The sequence below is a fragment of the Lissotriton vulgaris genome, chromosome 5 (genome assembly GCF_964263255.1).
Source record: "Lissotriton vulgaris chromosome 5, aLisVul1.2, whole genome shotgun sequence".
Classification (NCBI taxonomy): domain Eukaryota; kingdom Metazoa; phylum Chordata; class Amphibia; order Caudata; family Salamandridae; genus Lissotriton; species Lissotriton vulgaris.
This window is the reverse complement of record NC_141693.1, coordinates 381,736,307-381,752,919: the sequence shown is the minus strand read 5'-3', so window position 1 is coordinate 381,752,919 and position 16,613 is coordinate 381,736,307.

The window sequence follows — 16,613 nt, the reverse complement described above, 5'->3', positions numbered from 1 at the left end:
AAATGTACTGGTGCCATAAGCGTCTGTTGATTTTAGTTTGTTAGCGTGCTATTTGACAGACACAGGCTGCGCATTGGAATGTACTTTCACAAAAGAGACTGGTCAAAAGTGTATGTGTTCGTAAACACTCGGAAGCTCAAATGAGTTGAAATCAGGGTTTCATTTTCTTCACAACTGTGCCATCTACTGGATTTTTGTTATAACTACTGAGTGTCAATCCAGAACTAAAGTGTTAGAAAATTACCAGGGTATATTACTGGAGCAAAGAAAACAAGTGTGACAGAGGTAAATGTTAAGGAAAAAGTACAGTGCGCAAAGAAAACAAGTGTGACAGAAGTATATTTTAAGGAAAAAAAAATACAGTGCCTCCATGAACATCAAAAAGAAGCGCAGATTAATTAAGGAGCAGAGGCTGTTCTGAGGATATAGGACGGAAAGTCTCACAATTGGAAGCTGGTAAAAGAGATTAAAAAAAATAAATAAATAAACAGAGCTTGGACAGGGATCTTGCAAGTTGAACCAAGTTTGCAAGATGAACATGGTGTTCACAACCGGGACAAAGGTCCCAGGTGAGAGTCTTGACGGAAGGTCTATATTAATTACTAACAGTGCACAGAGTCCTCAGGAAGTTGAATTTGGTTCCTAAGCTTTTGGAGCTTGGGGTCTTCTGATAGCCGAAGGGCAGAGAAAAAGTGTGCGAGAGGACAGAAGTAATGCTGGACTGGACTAAGGCCGTACCTAAGCTAAATATGGGCAATGATGTCGCAACAAAGCAAAGTTGCCCACGAAGTTGGTGCGGATTGTCCCTATACCTTGGTGAGTGTATGGATGTAAAATTTATAAGTGGGACGAAGGTTCCAGGCGGGACTCTGGACAGTAGGTCCACAGTGGAGACAAGGGTCTCTGGTGAGTCTCTGGACTGTAAGTCCGCAATGTGAAAAGTTCCTGGGGACAAAGGTCCCAAATAAGAGACTCTGGTCACCAAGTTGTAAGTGAGTCTCTGGAGTGTAGGTTCACAACATTGATGAAGAATCCAAGTTAGTTACAGGGAAAGGTCAACGTGTGTCTCGGGACCGGTAAGAGACATGGATTTCAGTGTCTAGCTGGGAGAGGACAAAGTTTACCGTCAGGTGGCCGGGACTGAAATTGTACTGATGGTGACTTCAAAACTTAGTAAAATCTGAACTGTGAGTCCTGAAGCATGTCACTGAAGCAAGGTGAGGATTCTGTGTCGGAACGAATCCAAGAGGTAAATTTGAGACTGAAGGGTTTCAAGATCTTCCAGGTCTAAGGATTTGTGACAGCGAGTTGTTACAGAGAGGTTCTGAGAGGAATCAGGACTACGAGCTGTTGTGTCTTGTTGTTAGGCAGCTCATTACCTTGTATATTGGGGGTCAATGTGGAAAGTGTGTGGCTGTTCTTTCCCATGGCGGTGTCTTTTACCCAATGGTGTACCCTTCTTTGGGGAGGGGTGGGGCTAGTCGGTACCCATGGTATACTCTATGTAGGGCGTGTTGGAGTACAAATTCCAAGGTGTGAACCTTGTGCAACGTTTGTTGTTACTTGTATTTTGGGGGTCAATGTGGAAAGTGTGTGGCTGTTCTTTCCCAAGGCGGTGTCTTTTACCCAATGGTGTACCCTTCTTTGGGGAGGGGGTGGGGCCGGTCGGTACCCATGGTATACTCTATATGGGGCGTGTTAGAGTATAAATTCCAAGGTGTGAACCTTGTGCAATGTTTGTTGTCACCCTGTTTTGTTGTGTTGTTGGTGGTTAGGTCACTGAGTTTGTTAGTAAATGTTGCATGATTGTGATATGAGAATGCTTGAACTAGATCAACACCAGGTATGTGATGACAGTTTCATGGGCCTGTTCTCCTTTTGTATTCTTTATTATGAGGTTGCACTGACATCTGGTGCCTCATTCTAGTCTGCAGGGCCATTTCTTCTGATGTACTCTATCTAGGAGGGCTTATGTGTTTTTCCTGGTGTGTTTAACCTTTTGAGCGTTTTGGGGGTCAGTGTGGAAAGTGTTTTGAGAGCTGTTGTGGCTCTACTTTCCTATGGCGGTGTCTTTTACCCAATGGTGTACCCTTCTTTGGGGAGGGTGTGGGGCCAGTTGGTACCCATGGTATACCCTATGTAGGGTATGTTGTAGTTTGTGTGTTTTGGGAGTCGTTGTGGAAAGTGTAAGTAGAGCTGTTGTGGCTGTACTTTCCTAGGGCGGTATTTTTACCCAATGGTGTACCCTTCTTTGAGGAGGGTGTGGGGCCTGTTGGTACCCATGGTATACCCTATGTAGGGTATGTTGTAGATTGTGTGTTTTGGGGGTCGTTATGGAAAGTGTAAGAAAAGCTATTGTGGCTATACTTTCTTAGGACGGTGTTCTAACCCAATGGTGTACCCTTCTTTGAGGAGGGTGTGGGGCCTGTCGGTACCCATGATATACCCTGTGTAGGGTATGTTGTAGTTTTAGTTCCAGGGTGTGAACTTGTGTGTTTTGGGGGTCATTGTGGAAAGCGTAAGAAGAGCTGTTGTGGCTGTACTTTCCTAGGGCGGTGTTTTTACCCAATAGTGTACCCTTCTTTGAGGAGGGTGTGGGGCCTGTTGGTACCCATGGTATACCCTATGTAGTGTATGTTGTAGTTTGTGTGTTTTGGGCTCTACTTTTCTATGGCGGTGTCTTTTACCCATTGGTGTACCCTTCTTTGCGAAGGGTGTGGGGCCAGTTGGTACCCATGGTGTACTTCTTGGGGTATGTTGTGTTTCTCCCAAGGGTTTGTGTTCATACCTACCTATGGTTAATAGGGTTTCTACCCGGTTCCTCTAAGGGAGGAGGATGGAGTGTAATGGTATTTCGGATACCCGGTGCGGTACTTAGTTGGTGTTATGTATCTTGTTATTGTACAGCACGGGGTAGGTGTTGTTTAGTTGTTTGAGTGTTTTGTTTCACCTCACTCTTCACTCTTCATCTTGTGTCTCTGAATACTCTTTTGTCTTTGGAGTTGTCGTTGCAGTCTCTTGTATTGTAATCTTTGTTTTCCTTTATTTCTTTTCTTTTCTATAAAGGAGGGAGATGTGTTGTACATTGATTCTTCATGTAAAATGGTTGTCTTTTGTCTTAGTCCTTTCTTTGTGTTTTCCTGTTGTCTGTCTACCACAATGCTTATGTATGTTCTGACATCTACCTGGAGAATTCCACTAGTGTCAGTTGGTGGTCTGGTCAGCTAGCGAGGTTGTGTGCTCAGCTGTGTCCTACATTAAATCTACATGTAATCAACTAGAAGTATCCTGTCATCATTTACCATCCTATTTACAACAGTTTACTGACTCCCCAGGGACTACCACCACCCTGGGGCTTGTGCTAATAATAAATGAGGTGCCTCCTGGAACTCACTGAGCCCTGGGGACACCACCTCCTGAGGATTACATTGAAAAAATAGAATGGGGAGCTGCGTGGACCCCCTTTAGCCCAAGGGTCCACCACTTTCCTTGAGCTATATTGAAAAAATGTTTAGGTCCCAACCTGAAATATGGGCCCCTTATCTCTGTGTGCTCTACAATTCTATTCTGAGGGGAATGGACCCACCTGAAAGTTGGCGGGGCAGAAATAGTGCCCATTTATAAAAAAGGCTGCCCTCTCCTACCATCAAATTATAGGCCCATCAGTCACGCAGAAGCTGATGGGTCGAATTATCCTAGATAGGGTGAAAGCCTGGATAGAGGAAAATAAGATCTTGAGTCCTCTCCAGGCTGGCTTCAGGGCAGGCACGTCAACCACTGATCAGTTATTCAGACTCCAGGTACTGTATTGGACAGCAGTGTAGAGGGTGGCAGCCTCTACCTCATTTTTGTGGACCTGAAGTCTGCATTCGATCTAGTGCCTAGGGGAAAACTGTGGACAGTTCTTGCAGAACTAGGTTTACCCCCTTACCTTTTGGATGTCCTAATCAGGCTACACACAGAAACTTATGCTCAGGTCAGGTGTGGTAGACAAGGAGAGCTTTCGAAACGGTTTCCGGTAGGAAAGGGAGTATGCCAGGGGTGCGTTCTGGCCCCTACCCTTTTCAGTATTTATATAAACGGCCTTGTGGATTTTTTGGTGGGCATGAAGGACATCTATGCCCCGAGGCTGGCCGCAGGCCATGTACCCGCATTGATGTTCGCGGATGACACTTTGTTGTTATCTATTTTAAATTGTATTATGTATATGTCTTTTATTATGTGCGTTTATGGTCCTGGTGGCAGAAATAAAGTTATCGCGGATGACACTTTGTTGTTATCCAGAGCATCAAAGGGGTTGCAACGTGTCCTGGACGACTTTGCAAACTTTTTTGCACTGAGAGTAAGACCCGCAAAAACCCAGAACTAGATGGTACTTCTCTAGAGAGGGTGAAAACATTTGAGTATCTGGGAATTGCGCTCGAAGAACATCTGAATTGGGGTACCCAGCTGTCAAAGGCGGCTCTCAAAATGGGACAAAAAATAGGAGGGCTAACCAAAATGTATAGACTCTCGGCCTCCGAGCCTGTTGCCCCTCCCTTAGAAATTTATAAAGTGCAGGTTAGAGCAGCATCAATGTATGGAGCTGAGTTATGGGGTCACAGCAAGCTTACCAACCTCACGAAGATTGAAAATACATTGATGAGGAACCTGTTGGGGTTGCCTGCCTGTACGCCCCTAATACCCCTTAGACTGGATCTAGGGCTCCTCCCCATTGAGGTGGTAGCACTAAGACCACTAATATTCTAGAGAAGACTGTGGATTTCTCCGGAATTATCTGCCTTCAAGAATGAGTTTGGCAACGTCTGGGCAGATATCAGAGATAAAAAGATTCCATGGTTAAATCACATCAAGAATTATACCACTAGGATTGGCCTGCAAGAGATGTGGGAAACACCAGAAGTTGCTTTGCGCAACAATAACAAAGGCTAACCTTGTGCACCAATTTATGCAATTTAATCTTACCCTTTTGCACAGGAGTACTAGACTCGGCAAATTGACCTCCCAGTTCCTAGAGGTAAAAGTAGAGTACAAAATGGAACAGTTTCTGGATGTGATCTTCCCGGCAATATCTAGGAAATTGTACATGCAGTTCAGGATGGGCAGTTTGCCAATTAAATCTTTTACTAGCAAATGGGTTATTAACGAATCCACGGAGTGCCCATCATGTAATTACCATCTAGAAAACGAAACTCATGTACTCTTTTTCTGTCCTAAATATCAGGCAGCACGAAGATGTTGGGTTAAACCAATCTGCAGGAATCTCGGATTCAGGGATTGTTCCATGGCTCTGAGAGTCTTAAAATCTGACACAAACTCCCCAACAGTCTTTGCAGTGTCCCGCTTCTTAAACGCAATGTGGCTGTAGCGACATAACTCCCTTATTCAATGATTACTTGATAAACTTCTTGTTATTGTTATTTTGACAATTGTTGAAGTCTCATGATAACTACCTTACATAGTTTAATAAGTTTTTACCTTGGTATGTTTTTATAAGATGTCTAATTTAGTATTATCACTAAAATCATTGTAGTTTGTTAGTTTTTAACATATCTATTTTAAATTGTATTATGTATATGTCTTTTATTATGTGCGTTTATGGTCCTGGTGGCAGAAATAAAGTTAACATTCCACTTCTACCAGACGGCACCTGTCACAGTGATCCTACCCGATGGAAGAAGAGGTTTAATCTCTTTCCCTGCCCGCAAACATGAGGGCAGGCAAAGAGATGGAACAGACTGCTCTTGCATGCAGGGAGCTGCATTTTCAGCAGCTCCGTTCATGAGAGAGCAATGCCAGCACCCGAAGGAGGCGGGAGCCGGCTAAGAGCCAGAATAAAGGTCAGCAACAAGCAGAAAGAGGAAAGATAAAGGTTAGAAACAAGCAGAAAGAGGCAGAATAAGGGTCAGCGACAATCAGAAAGAGGCAAGATAAAGGTGAGAAAAAGCAGAAAGAGGCAACATATAGGTCAAAATCAAGCAGAAAGAGGCAGAATAAAAGTCAGCAACAATACGAAAGAGGCAAGATAAAGATGAGAAATAAGCTGAAAGAGGCAGAATAAAAGTCAGAAATTAGCCGAAAGAGGCAAAATAAAGGACAGCAATAAGCAGGAAGAGGCAAAATCAAGGTTAGCAATGAGCAGCAAGAGCCAAAATAGAGGTCGGACATTAGCAGAAAGAAGCAGAATAAAAGTAAGCAACAAGAAGAGACAAGATAAAGGTGAGAAACAAGCAGAAAGAGGCAGAATAAAGGTCAGAAATGAGCAGAAAGAGGCAGACTAAAGGTCAGCAATGAGCTGAAAGAGGCAGAATAAAGGTCAGAAATGAGGGAAAGAGGAAAAACAAAGGTCAGCAACGAGTAGCAAGAGGCAAAGTAGAGGTCAGAATTTAGCAGAAAGATGCAGAATAAAGGTCAGCAACGAGTGGAAAGAGGGAAAATAACGGTCAACAACGAGCAGAAAGAGGCAAAATAGAGGTCAGATACGAGCTCAAGAGACAAAATAGAGGTCATAAATGAGCATAAAGTGGCAGAATAAAGGTAAGCAACAAACAGAAAGAGACAATAAAAAGGTGAGAAACTAGGAAAAAAAGCAATATAAAGGTCAGCCAAGAGCAGAAAGAAGAAAAATAAAGGTCAGCCAAGAGCAGAAAGAGGTAAAATAAAGGTAAGAAACGAGCATTTTGAAAGGTGCAGAAATGTTCATTAATCAATAATGTCTCATGCACACAAAATGGTAGGCAAGCACATTGGCAAAAGTTGGCTGACAATGAAGGAAAATGTCTGGCCATATTGCTTGAATTCCTGGAGGCATGCACATTGATATGCAAATGCAGACAAAATTCCTCATTCCTAAAATCTCTAATTCCCTCCTGGTCATGCCTGCACCCACACACAAAATTCCAGGCCATCCGGCAACCATTAAAGAAATATAAAAATTCAAAAAAGGACAAAATTGGTGGTGCCTGCCTCCTTCCAACATCAAAATATTTGCAAAGTACCTCATTGAGGTAACTAGATTATGCTACAAAATGTAAAAATTCCAAGGCTGATAGAAGCAGCAGAGATTAAAGACAAATGGTGAGTGATACTTTCTACCAGAATCAGAATACAAAATGACTGGAGCCTTCAAAATTAGCAAAAAGTTTCCTCAGGGCAGGAAGAAAAAGTTGATACTCTATGTGCAGTCGTCCCACTCTGTATAGCACTTCCCTGTAAAAAAATTAAATGAATGAGGAAATGAGTAAATAAAAATGCATTTTGCATTAAAAAGTGACTGAAATTGTCTACTAGATTAAAAATCCAACTCAAGATGAATTTCGTTTTGATTATGGATTCCTGTTGTTAAAAACAATAGCCGTTTTTGTTCAGTAAAGCCTCCTAGCATTGTTCCTGTTTGACAAATCAGGAAGTATGGCAGCAAATTACTCAACATAAATCCAGAATTCGGAAGAAGGGACTAACTGCCCCATTGGTAAGACATTGGGAAAATTTGAATCACAAAGAGAGTGATTTACATTGGATGGTTATATCTGTATTAGAACCAGACACTTTGGGAGGTGATCTGGTGAGACGATTGGTCCAGAGAGCGGCCCTGTTAATAGTGACATTTAATTCAGCTTTTGATGGCATAAATGAAAGGACAGAGCTACAAAATGTATGAACCATGCAAAAATGCCTTAAGGCCGTTGCTAGAAAGATGTTCTAAAGATGCTTCCTTTCACAACGGGTCAGCACCAAATCATTTACAATTTTTTTAAGTTCAAGAAAATGTTATTAAAGAGATAAAAGTTGTCTGTATGCAATACAAAGTATTAGCATCATAACAATATGTTACAAATATAGTACAATATAAGTGTATGAATCGGACTTTCAAGAAGATGGAGAAAATCAAACAAACTAAGTAAAATATGAATGTCAGTAGAATACAGCATAATAGGAACAATTTAGGGGAGTCAAGGTGGTTTCAAAACTTCCTGTTGGGATGGGCACATACATCAATATTAACCCTGGGCAAAGCACTACGCTACGCTCACGTAGATTGCGAAATTTGCGCAACGGCGCACTACGCAAACTGCACATAGCACAGTGCAAACATGCATAGCGTAGTGCAGCAGTCATTTTTTGCTTGCTCGCTGTCCTCAACGTCAAGTTGGCAACCGCGAGCAAGCAAAATGACATCCTCTTGAGACTTTTTCCTTGTTAGCAATTGCGAGCATGGAAAATAATCCTCCCGGCAAGATTCTCAACACGGGGAGGTCAGGTTTCTCATTGCGAGTGATCGCGCATGCTCGTGACTGCTCGCAATGAGAAACTACCAGTCCGCTTTGAGAAAGCTGCAGCTCGAGTAAAAATCTACTCAAGCAGCAGAAAAGTACAGCTCGCACTGTGAAAGATGCCGTTTTCACAGTCCCGGATACTTGTTCGCACTGTGCAATCATTGAAAACAACATCTTCCACAGTGCGAACATGCTACTACGCAGTTCGCAAAGTGCTGCACGTAGCTCGCGTACTGCGAAGTGCACTTTGCGCAGCTACGCGTAGCACTTCTTCGCGAACTACGCCCACCCCTAATCAATATACAATGTAATTGGTGACCACAAAAAACCAAACGTTTCATTGCCATACGTAGGAGATAGACAAAAGTGGTGTCCAATCTATGATTATGACAGACCGCATGCCACCAATTAACAGTGATTTGCTGAAAAGCAATTGCTAACAATAAATCGATAATCTTGACATTGAAAGTAGTATTCTCCCAGACAGAAGACAGTCTGTCCAAGAAAATATGGGTAAAGGAAAAGGAAAACTTAGTATAAAAAATAAGATTCATTGAGACCATACTCGTTGCCAAAAGGTACAAACATGTGAACAAGAAAATAACATTTGAAATAGATCAGCCTTTGGTTCCATATACATCCAACACGTATCTTATGTATTTGGAAATCTTTTATTCAAAATAGCCTGTGTAAGTAGGAGCCTGTTATAAACTAAGAACAATGTTTTCGTGTTGTTGGCTGCTCTTGATGACTTACGTTTCTTAAGCCATATTTTTTCCAAAGGGATAATGGCCACTCAGTCATAAAATCTCGTTCCCAGCCCTCTTCTACTTTGGATTTTTGTCTATCTACCACTGAATCGTGCAAATATCTATAGATGATGGATGCTTTAGGTGGTGTTTTTAATAAAGTACAAAGTCGTGAAGAGGAATCTGAAATGACAGGAGTGTCATGTGCGATGGGAAGTTTAGTAAATACATCCATAATCGCTACCTTAAGCAGGTTATATTTGTGAATAAAGGAGGAGGGTAAACTAAAAGATTGGCTAAGTATGTGAAAAGGTACACAGTTCGAATTTGAAAATAACTGGTGGATCCATATTAGTCCTTTTTGTCTCCAAATCTTCCAGGAAAAAGTCTTACCTCGAATAGTTAAATTTCTGTTATGCCAAATCGTTGATATAAGGACACAGTCCCTAGTAAGGAGAGTAGGAGGAGTTGTGAAGTCAAGGAGTTTGGAGGTGTGTTTTATTATACGGGTAGAGAGAGATTGTGGCTTACGTGAGAAGGAAAGATGTTCACGAAGGGAAAAGGGGGATAAAAAGAGTTGTTCAATACAGGTCTATAAAGGACAATCGTCCGTAGAGTCAAGTAACCAAAGTGAGGCTTGACGCAAAAGGAAAGCCTTCTGATAGGCTTGAAAATCAGGATAATTGACTCCACCTTCTGTCTTGGGGCGTGATAACCTAAAAATAGACATTCAATGTTTCTTATTACTCCACAAAAAAAGAGGAAAGGATAGAATTAACTTTCTTAAAAAGCTTAGCAGTGACAGAGATTGGAATGTTGGAAATCGTGTATAGTACTATGGGTGTTAGCATCATCTTTATGGTGTCTAAACAGCCCCACCAGGAAAGATATAAGGGGTGCCATTTAGTAGTTAACTCTGAAAGTTTTTTAATACATTTATTCATGCATAGTGTTATTGTATCCAATACTGAGGAAGTAAAGTGTAGACCTAGATACTTAATATCATGGGAACTCCATGTGAATTTAGAAGCAGTGAACTCTGTTTTAAAAGTGTATTTGGTCAGGGGTAAAATTTTGCATTTATCATTATTCAATTTATAACCAGATATAAGGGAATATGACTGTACTTCTTCTAGGAAAGCAGGAACTGATACATCCGGTTTTGACATGAAAAGAAGAATATGATCAGCATAGGCTGTGAGTTTAATGTGGGCATTCGAAGTTTGAAAACCATATATGTTTGGATTTTGACGTAATTTAGATAAGAAAGGTTCTAAGGCCAAAATGAATAAAAATGGAAAAAAGGAGCCTCCTTGACGTACACCCCTACCTAGTTTGAAATAGGGGAAATCAAGCCATTAGCACAAACTGCTGCACAGGGGTTGGAGTAAAGGAGACACTAAAGTTATAAAATTCGGGCCAAAACCAAACCATCTAAGAGTATAAAACAGATATTTCCATTCAACTCTATCAAAGGCTTTTTCTGCATCCAAAGCTATTGCTGCTATTGAATGTTTTAAATGGGAAGACTTGGATAGGACATTGAAGAACAAGCAAGTGTTATCTGTTATAACCTGACCTTTAACAAAACCAGACTCTTCTTTCCCCAGCAAAGAGGGTAGGTGGGAATCTAAGCGTATGGCTAGTGCTTTAGAAAATATTTTGAAATCAATGTTAACCAGGGAGATAGATCTATAATTTGTACAATATCTAGGGTCCATGCCATCCTTAGGGATAAGGCAAATGTGGGCCTCTGAGAAGGAACCTAAGGAACTGTTCGTGGAGTGAAAAAAGTGTAATAAGGTGTACAATTTGTGTAAAAGAAGTTTAAAAAAATAAAGATAGAACTCAACAGTAAAACCATCCAGGCCAGGTGCCTTCTCTTTCTGAAGGGTTTGGAGGTCTTTGAATAGTTCCTGTTGTGTAATTCAGCTTCTAGGGAAGACAAATCCAATGAGTCATGGTGGGGCTTTGGAATAGTTGAGAAAAACTGTGCCAAAAATGTATCAAATGGCTGCGTTTCAGAAGTGTACAATGATTGATAAAAGAGAGAAAATTCATTTAAATGTTCGATGTTCTTGAATTTTGAAAACAGATTGATTATCATAAACAGAATCAATATTCAATTTTTTTGTCGAACTTTTAAATAGTTAGCTAATATTTTCCCTGCTTTGTTCTTGCCACCATAGAATTTTGCACTGGATTTTAAAAGGTACAAAGAGGCGTCATCAGTTGAGGTTTTGTTAAATTGTAGCTTAGCCTTTATAAGAGCTGTTAGAGTTTCTTGTGTCTGTAAGACATAGTAAGAGTGTTCCAGTTTCTTAATGTCATTAAGGAGATCGTTAGATGAGTTTACGCTCGTTTTTCTGCTTCCCTGCAACAAAGCTAATGATGAAGTCTCTAGCCGAAGCCTTAAAAGCATCCCAAATACTAAAGAAGGACAAGGACTCATCTTGGTTGATTGCAAAGTAGTCATCAAAAAATGCGACAAAGAAGGCTGTAAATTTTGGGTCTAAGAGGAGATTATTATTAAATCTCCATCTTTTGGGATCATTAATCTTGGGTAATATATCCAGGCCAATCGAGACAGGGGCATGGTCAGATAAAAGAATGGGGCCTATATCAGCATACGAAAGGGACTGTGATACATTGTTGGAGACAAATATATATTTATGACAAGAAACAACCTAGGCAACAATTATTTAACAATGTAGTATACATAAGGACAATTGGCTACACATTATTATGAAAGTACATGTTTTATTTTAAATTTATGAACATATAAAAAACAAATAGCGTAAGTATAAAGGAGACAATGAACATAATTAGAATCATACAGTATCAATAAAATTCATACATTTATAACGTTTTATGCAAACAAGGTTTAGAAGAATAAAAACAATTATTATAAGTGGCAGAATGGGTCTCTACGCGCGTTTCGGCGAGCCAGCGCCTTCTTCTGAAGTAGCCACACAACAAGTAAAAGATGAAAATACACCGGAAGTTGATAGAGAGTTGGTTTGATGCCCGGGTATTTTCCAAGTTGATGATAAATTGTAGATCCTGATTCGATGCAGCTTTTCAATGTAATTCCCGCCAGCCGGAGACTTGTCATAAGTTAATCGTTTTTGATAGTTTGGTATCGTCTTTTTCTGTATAACTGATATATCTTAGGGTTTAAGGAAGACGTTCCAAGAATTGTAAACAGTAAAATATGTGGCGATTTGTTAAAAGATCTCCCTGCCCGAGATTTTCGGCAGAGCTCTTTATGTTGATAGTTTAAAAGGTCTCCCTGCCTGAAGATATTCGGCAGGGCTCCAAATGTCCGGCGGCGGGACGGCGAAAATGGTGCGACTTAATCGTGGGTTTCGTGAGTGGAGCCGGAGACAAATATATAATCAATCCTTGACTGAGTTTGATGAACTGGGGAATAAAAAGTATATTCTCTGGTGACTGGATTGCATAGGCGCCAAGCATCAATAAGTTTACGTTGGGTAATAGTATGAACAAAGGATTTGTGGCGTTTATTGGGGACAAAAGATACTTTGGAATTCCTATCAATAAAAGGGTCTATCACTTGGTTGCAGTCACCTGTTAAAATAAAATTATCCTCAATGCATTGAGAAATATGTTTAGCTAAAATAGGCCAAAAGGAAGTATCTCCTCCAGAGGGAGCATAAACATTTAGAAAAGAAACTGGAACACCCCTCAATAACAGTTTAACAATGAACCACCCACCTTCCGCATCCGAATTTTGTGAAATACATGTAAGTGGAATGGATTTACGACATAATATCATGACTCCATTTCGTTTACCATCTTCTTGAGAAATGAAAATTTCCCCTACCCACCCTTTTTTTAATTTCAAGGATTCAGCCTTCGTCAGGTGAGTTTCCTGAAGAAAGACGATATCAGCATTCAATTTGGCAAGATGAGTTAAAACTCTATGTCTCTTAATGGGAGAATTTATTCCCCTCACGTTCAAAGAAATTCGTTTTAATGACAAGGAAGGTCAACTATGAAATGGTACATGGAGCCATAACAGAAGTCCGATATAAAACAATCAAGTGTAAAAATGCACAGGCGGAGAAAAGTAAGGTGGTTAGAGAAATAGAACCCAAGCCAGAGAATAGTAAAAAGAGCAGATATCTGATGCCAGAGATAGGACTTAGGTATGGCATTGTAAGAGTAGAGATGTTTAGCAATCAAATAATAATAGAGTATTGATAGAAAAGGAATCAAAGATACATAAAGAGAAAGAATTGTTGATATAAAAGTGAAGACAAGAATGAAGAGAAAACAGACATCCAGAGATTTAAACAAAGAGAAGAATTGTAGGACGAAACAAAAAAACAGAGACAAAACAAACAACATACCCACTCTCAGGGAACACAAAGGTAGGGGTAGGTGGAAACACATGAAGCAGACAAGAGAACTGGACCAGATCGGGGAGGAAACATGCCAAAAGATAAACGTAACTGTGGAAGCAAAATAGAGGTAAGATGTAAGGATTAACTTAGCTTATATGTTAAGACATAAAACATGAAAAAAGGTAAAATCTTATAGGATTAAGTAATTTGTCAAGTAAATGCTAAAATGTATAACCAGTAAAAATATATAACAGCAGAAATCCTGCACTCAGCGAGAAAATTACAGCTCATATAGAAAATTTAGGTCGATCAGGTAACATGTGAGGAAGAAGGTTGTGAGGAATCCAGGAGATCTATCTTGTTTGTCTTGAAGAAGCTTTGCAGACGTATTGGGTCATCGTATGAAGTAGTCTTATTGTTATAGGTGACTTTACAAAAAGCACGGATGAAAAAGTCCATATCTTGCACCCATGGAATGAAGGGCTGGTCTTATGTTGGGAAAGGCTTTCCGTCTTGATGCAGTAGCTTTTGAGTAATCTTGTGCAAAAAATAAAGTAGCGCCCGTCCGAAAGAGATTTTTTGAATAGCCCAGGCAGCTGTCAAAACTTTCAATAGATCTGCAGAATGACACCCCTCGGTCTCTGTGAATCTGAGGAATTAGTGGGAATACGACCCAGCCTGTGAGCGCCCTGTATATTCAGTGTAGTGCCTTCTGGAAGATAAAGAATCTTGGGGAGAAAGGATTTAAAGAAAGCGGTAGGATCTGTACCTTCAACTCCCTCTGCCAGATTAAAGATTTACCTATTCTGGTTTTCAAGATCCTCAACTTGTTTTTGTAATGTTGAGACTTGAGAATGTAAGGAGGTGACGCATTTAGTGGTGTCCTGAAAAAGAGTACACATTCTGTTCCACTGTTTGAGTTTAGTGTCCAGCTGCTGCCAAGTATCTGAAAGGATTTGTAGTTTGGCATTTGTTTCTTCTACAAAGGGTCTTAGGGCCCTTATTTCCTGGAGTAGAAGTTCCAACGAGACTGGGGAAGACAGTTTACTTGGTGAGGGAGGGTCTTTTTTTAAGCGTTTGACATTAGACTTTACTGTTGGTAACTGTGGTGACTGTGCGGACTCCATATATGTAATACACTGATCGAAGTTGAGAATCCCCAAATTTTCCAGATGAGATAACTCGGAAAAAATTCTTGAGTTTTTAATGAAAGTACGCTTTGATGTTGGATGTACAGAGAAGTTACCTTTTGTTTTTCCCATCAAACTGCAACATCCAAAGTCCATAGAGCGTCTATATTTATTGACAATGAAAGAGCTTGTGAAGAGGAGGAGAGGTACAACATTAGAAACTAAGCATCCAGATTAGACAGCATCTTCAAAATGAATGTTGAGGACAAAACAATTTAAAAATAATTGGGAACTCTGAATTTCCTCGAGCCATTCCAGACACCATCAGAAATGAGCACATAAACTGTTTGAAGAATTAATGTGTGATATCTAAAGCAGCACATATTAGAAGATAAACCATACAGGATCTCGCAGTGCTGTAAATATAAGGTTAGTACGCACATTAGTAATGCTGAGAGAAATGGCGGCATGAACCCTTCAATACTTATGAAAAAATGAGGTAAAACTGGGTTGCAAAAACCACAGTTGATGGACAGAATGCAGAACAATGTCATACATTCACCCCAGTACAGATATCTGGGCCTAAATCCGCTGTGTTTTTTGCACTCCACACCACCCCAGTTCAGACATGGCCATATGCAAATCAGTCTGACCCTGTGCCTCATGGGAACAGTCCAGCCCGAACTGCCAAGCCATGCCTTCCCTGGACCGGAAACAAGCTTCTGAGGACCGGTTTCTGGCATTCCAGCCGTCTTCAGCTCGACCTGCTTGAATCCTGTGGTGTGGAGAGCATGGGGTTCACGTCTGAGCATACCCATCCCACTCGGGGTGACAAATGCAAAAACCACAGTTGATGGACAGAATGCAGAACAATGTCATACATTCACCCCAGTACAGAGATCTGGGCCTAAATCCATCGTTTTTTTTTGCACTCCACACCACCCCAGTTCAGACATGGCCATATGCAAATCAGTCTGACCCTGTGCCTCATGGGAACAGTCCAGCCTGAACTGCCAAGCCATGCCTTCCCTGGTCCGGAAACAAGCTTCAGAGGAAAACTGGGTTGCAGCGCCCTACAAACCTCAGCTGATACAAGTGAAATCACTGCCAGAGCAAGAGGGTAGCAAAAATGGTTTCTATTGAAGAATAAAGTCACTTCTGAAGGGAAAAAAACGTTTGCGTAGCGTTTAAAAAAACCAAAATGGTGGCCATAATAATGCGATCTCCAGGACACCTTTCAAATCAAAAAATTGTCTTCTAAATTATCGAATATGCGGACAGAAAGAGCGCACTGTACTGGACCATCATTCCGCCGTCAGGTCATCCAAAGAGCTCTGTGCAAGAATTGTCCTGTGCGCGTTTCACTCGCTCCGGTCCGGGAGATTCATCGGAGCACCGCCATGCTGATCGCTCCAAGCCACCACCCAGCATCCTTTACAATTTTAAACTATAATTCCACCGAACCGTTTACATAATCAAACTACAATTCCCATGAATTTAAGTTTCAACCCATTTCCAGGATGCACGAGTAAAATCATCAAAAAGTGTTAGATGGACTCCCTGACACTGTTTAAGCTTAAGCAATTAACTTCACCGTAGCGAGCAAATGAAACTTTGGGGCAGAATAATGTTGTGTATGCGCCACGTTTGCGTCACGCAACTGTGGCGTAAACGTGGCGCATCCTTACGACCGATTTACAACGTGACGCATCTAGGCAGATGCGTCACGTTGTAAAGCCCTGCGCCGCTTGTGGGCGTTCCGGCGCAGGGTGGGCGTTCCGGGGCAGGTGCGCCTCGCAAAAGTGGCTGAGTGAAATCTATAAGATTTCACTCAGTCACTTTTAGGCCAATGCTGCGTCAAAACCCTGCGCCTGCTTGAAGCAGGCGTAAGGCTTGACGCTGCATTGGTCAGATAGGGCACCCCCCGAGCCTTGCTGGAGCTGCGTCGCGCTTGCGACACAACTCCAGCAATGCGTCACTTTTACGGCACAGATGCGTGACGCATCTGTGCCGTTTTTGCCCCATGGTGCGCCGCATCATAAATGCGGCGCACCATGGGTGGCGCAGCTGTGGCGCCCTGTGGCGCAT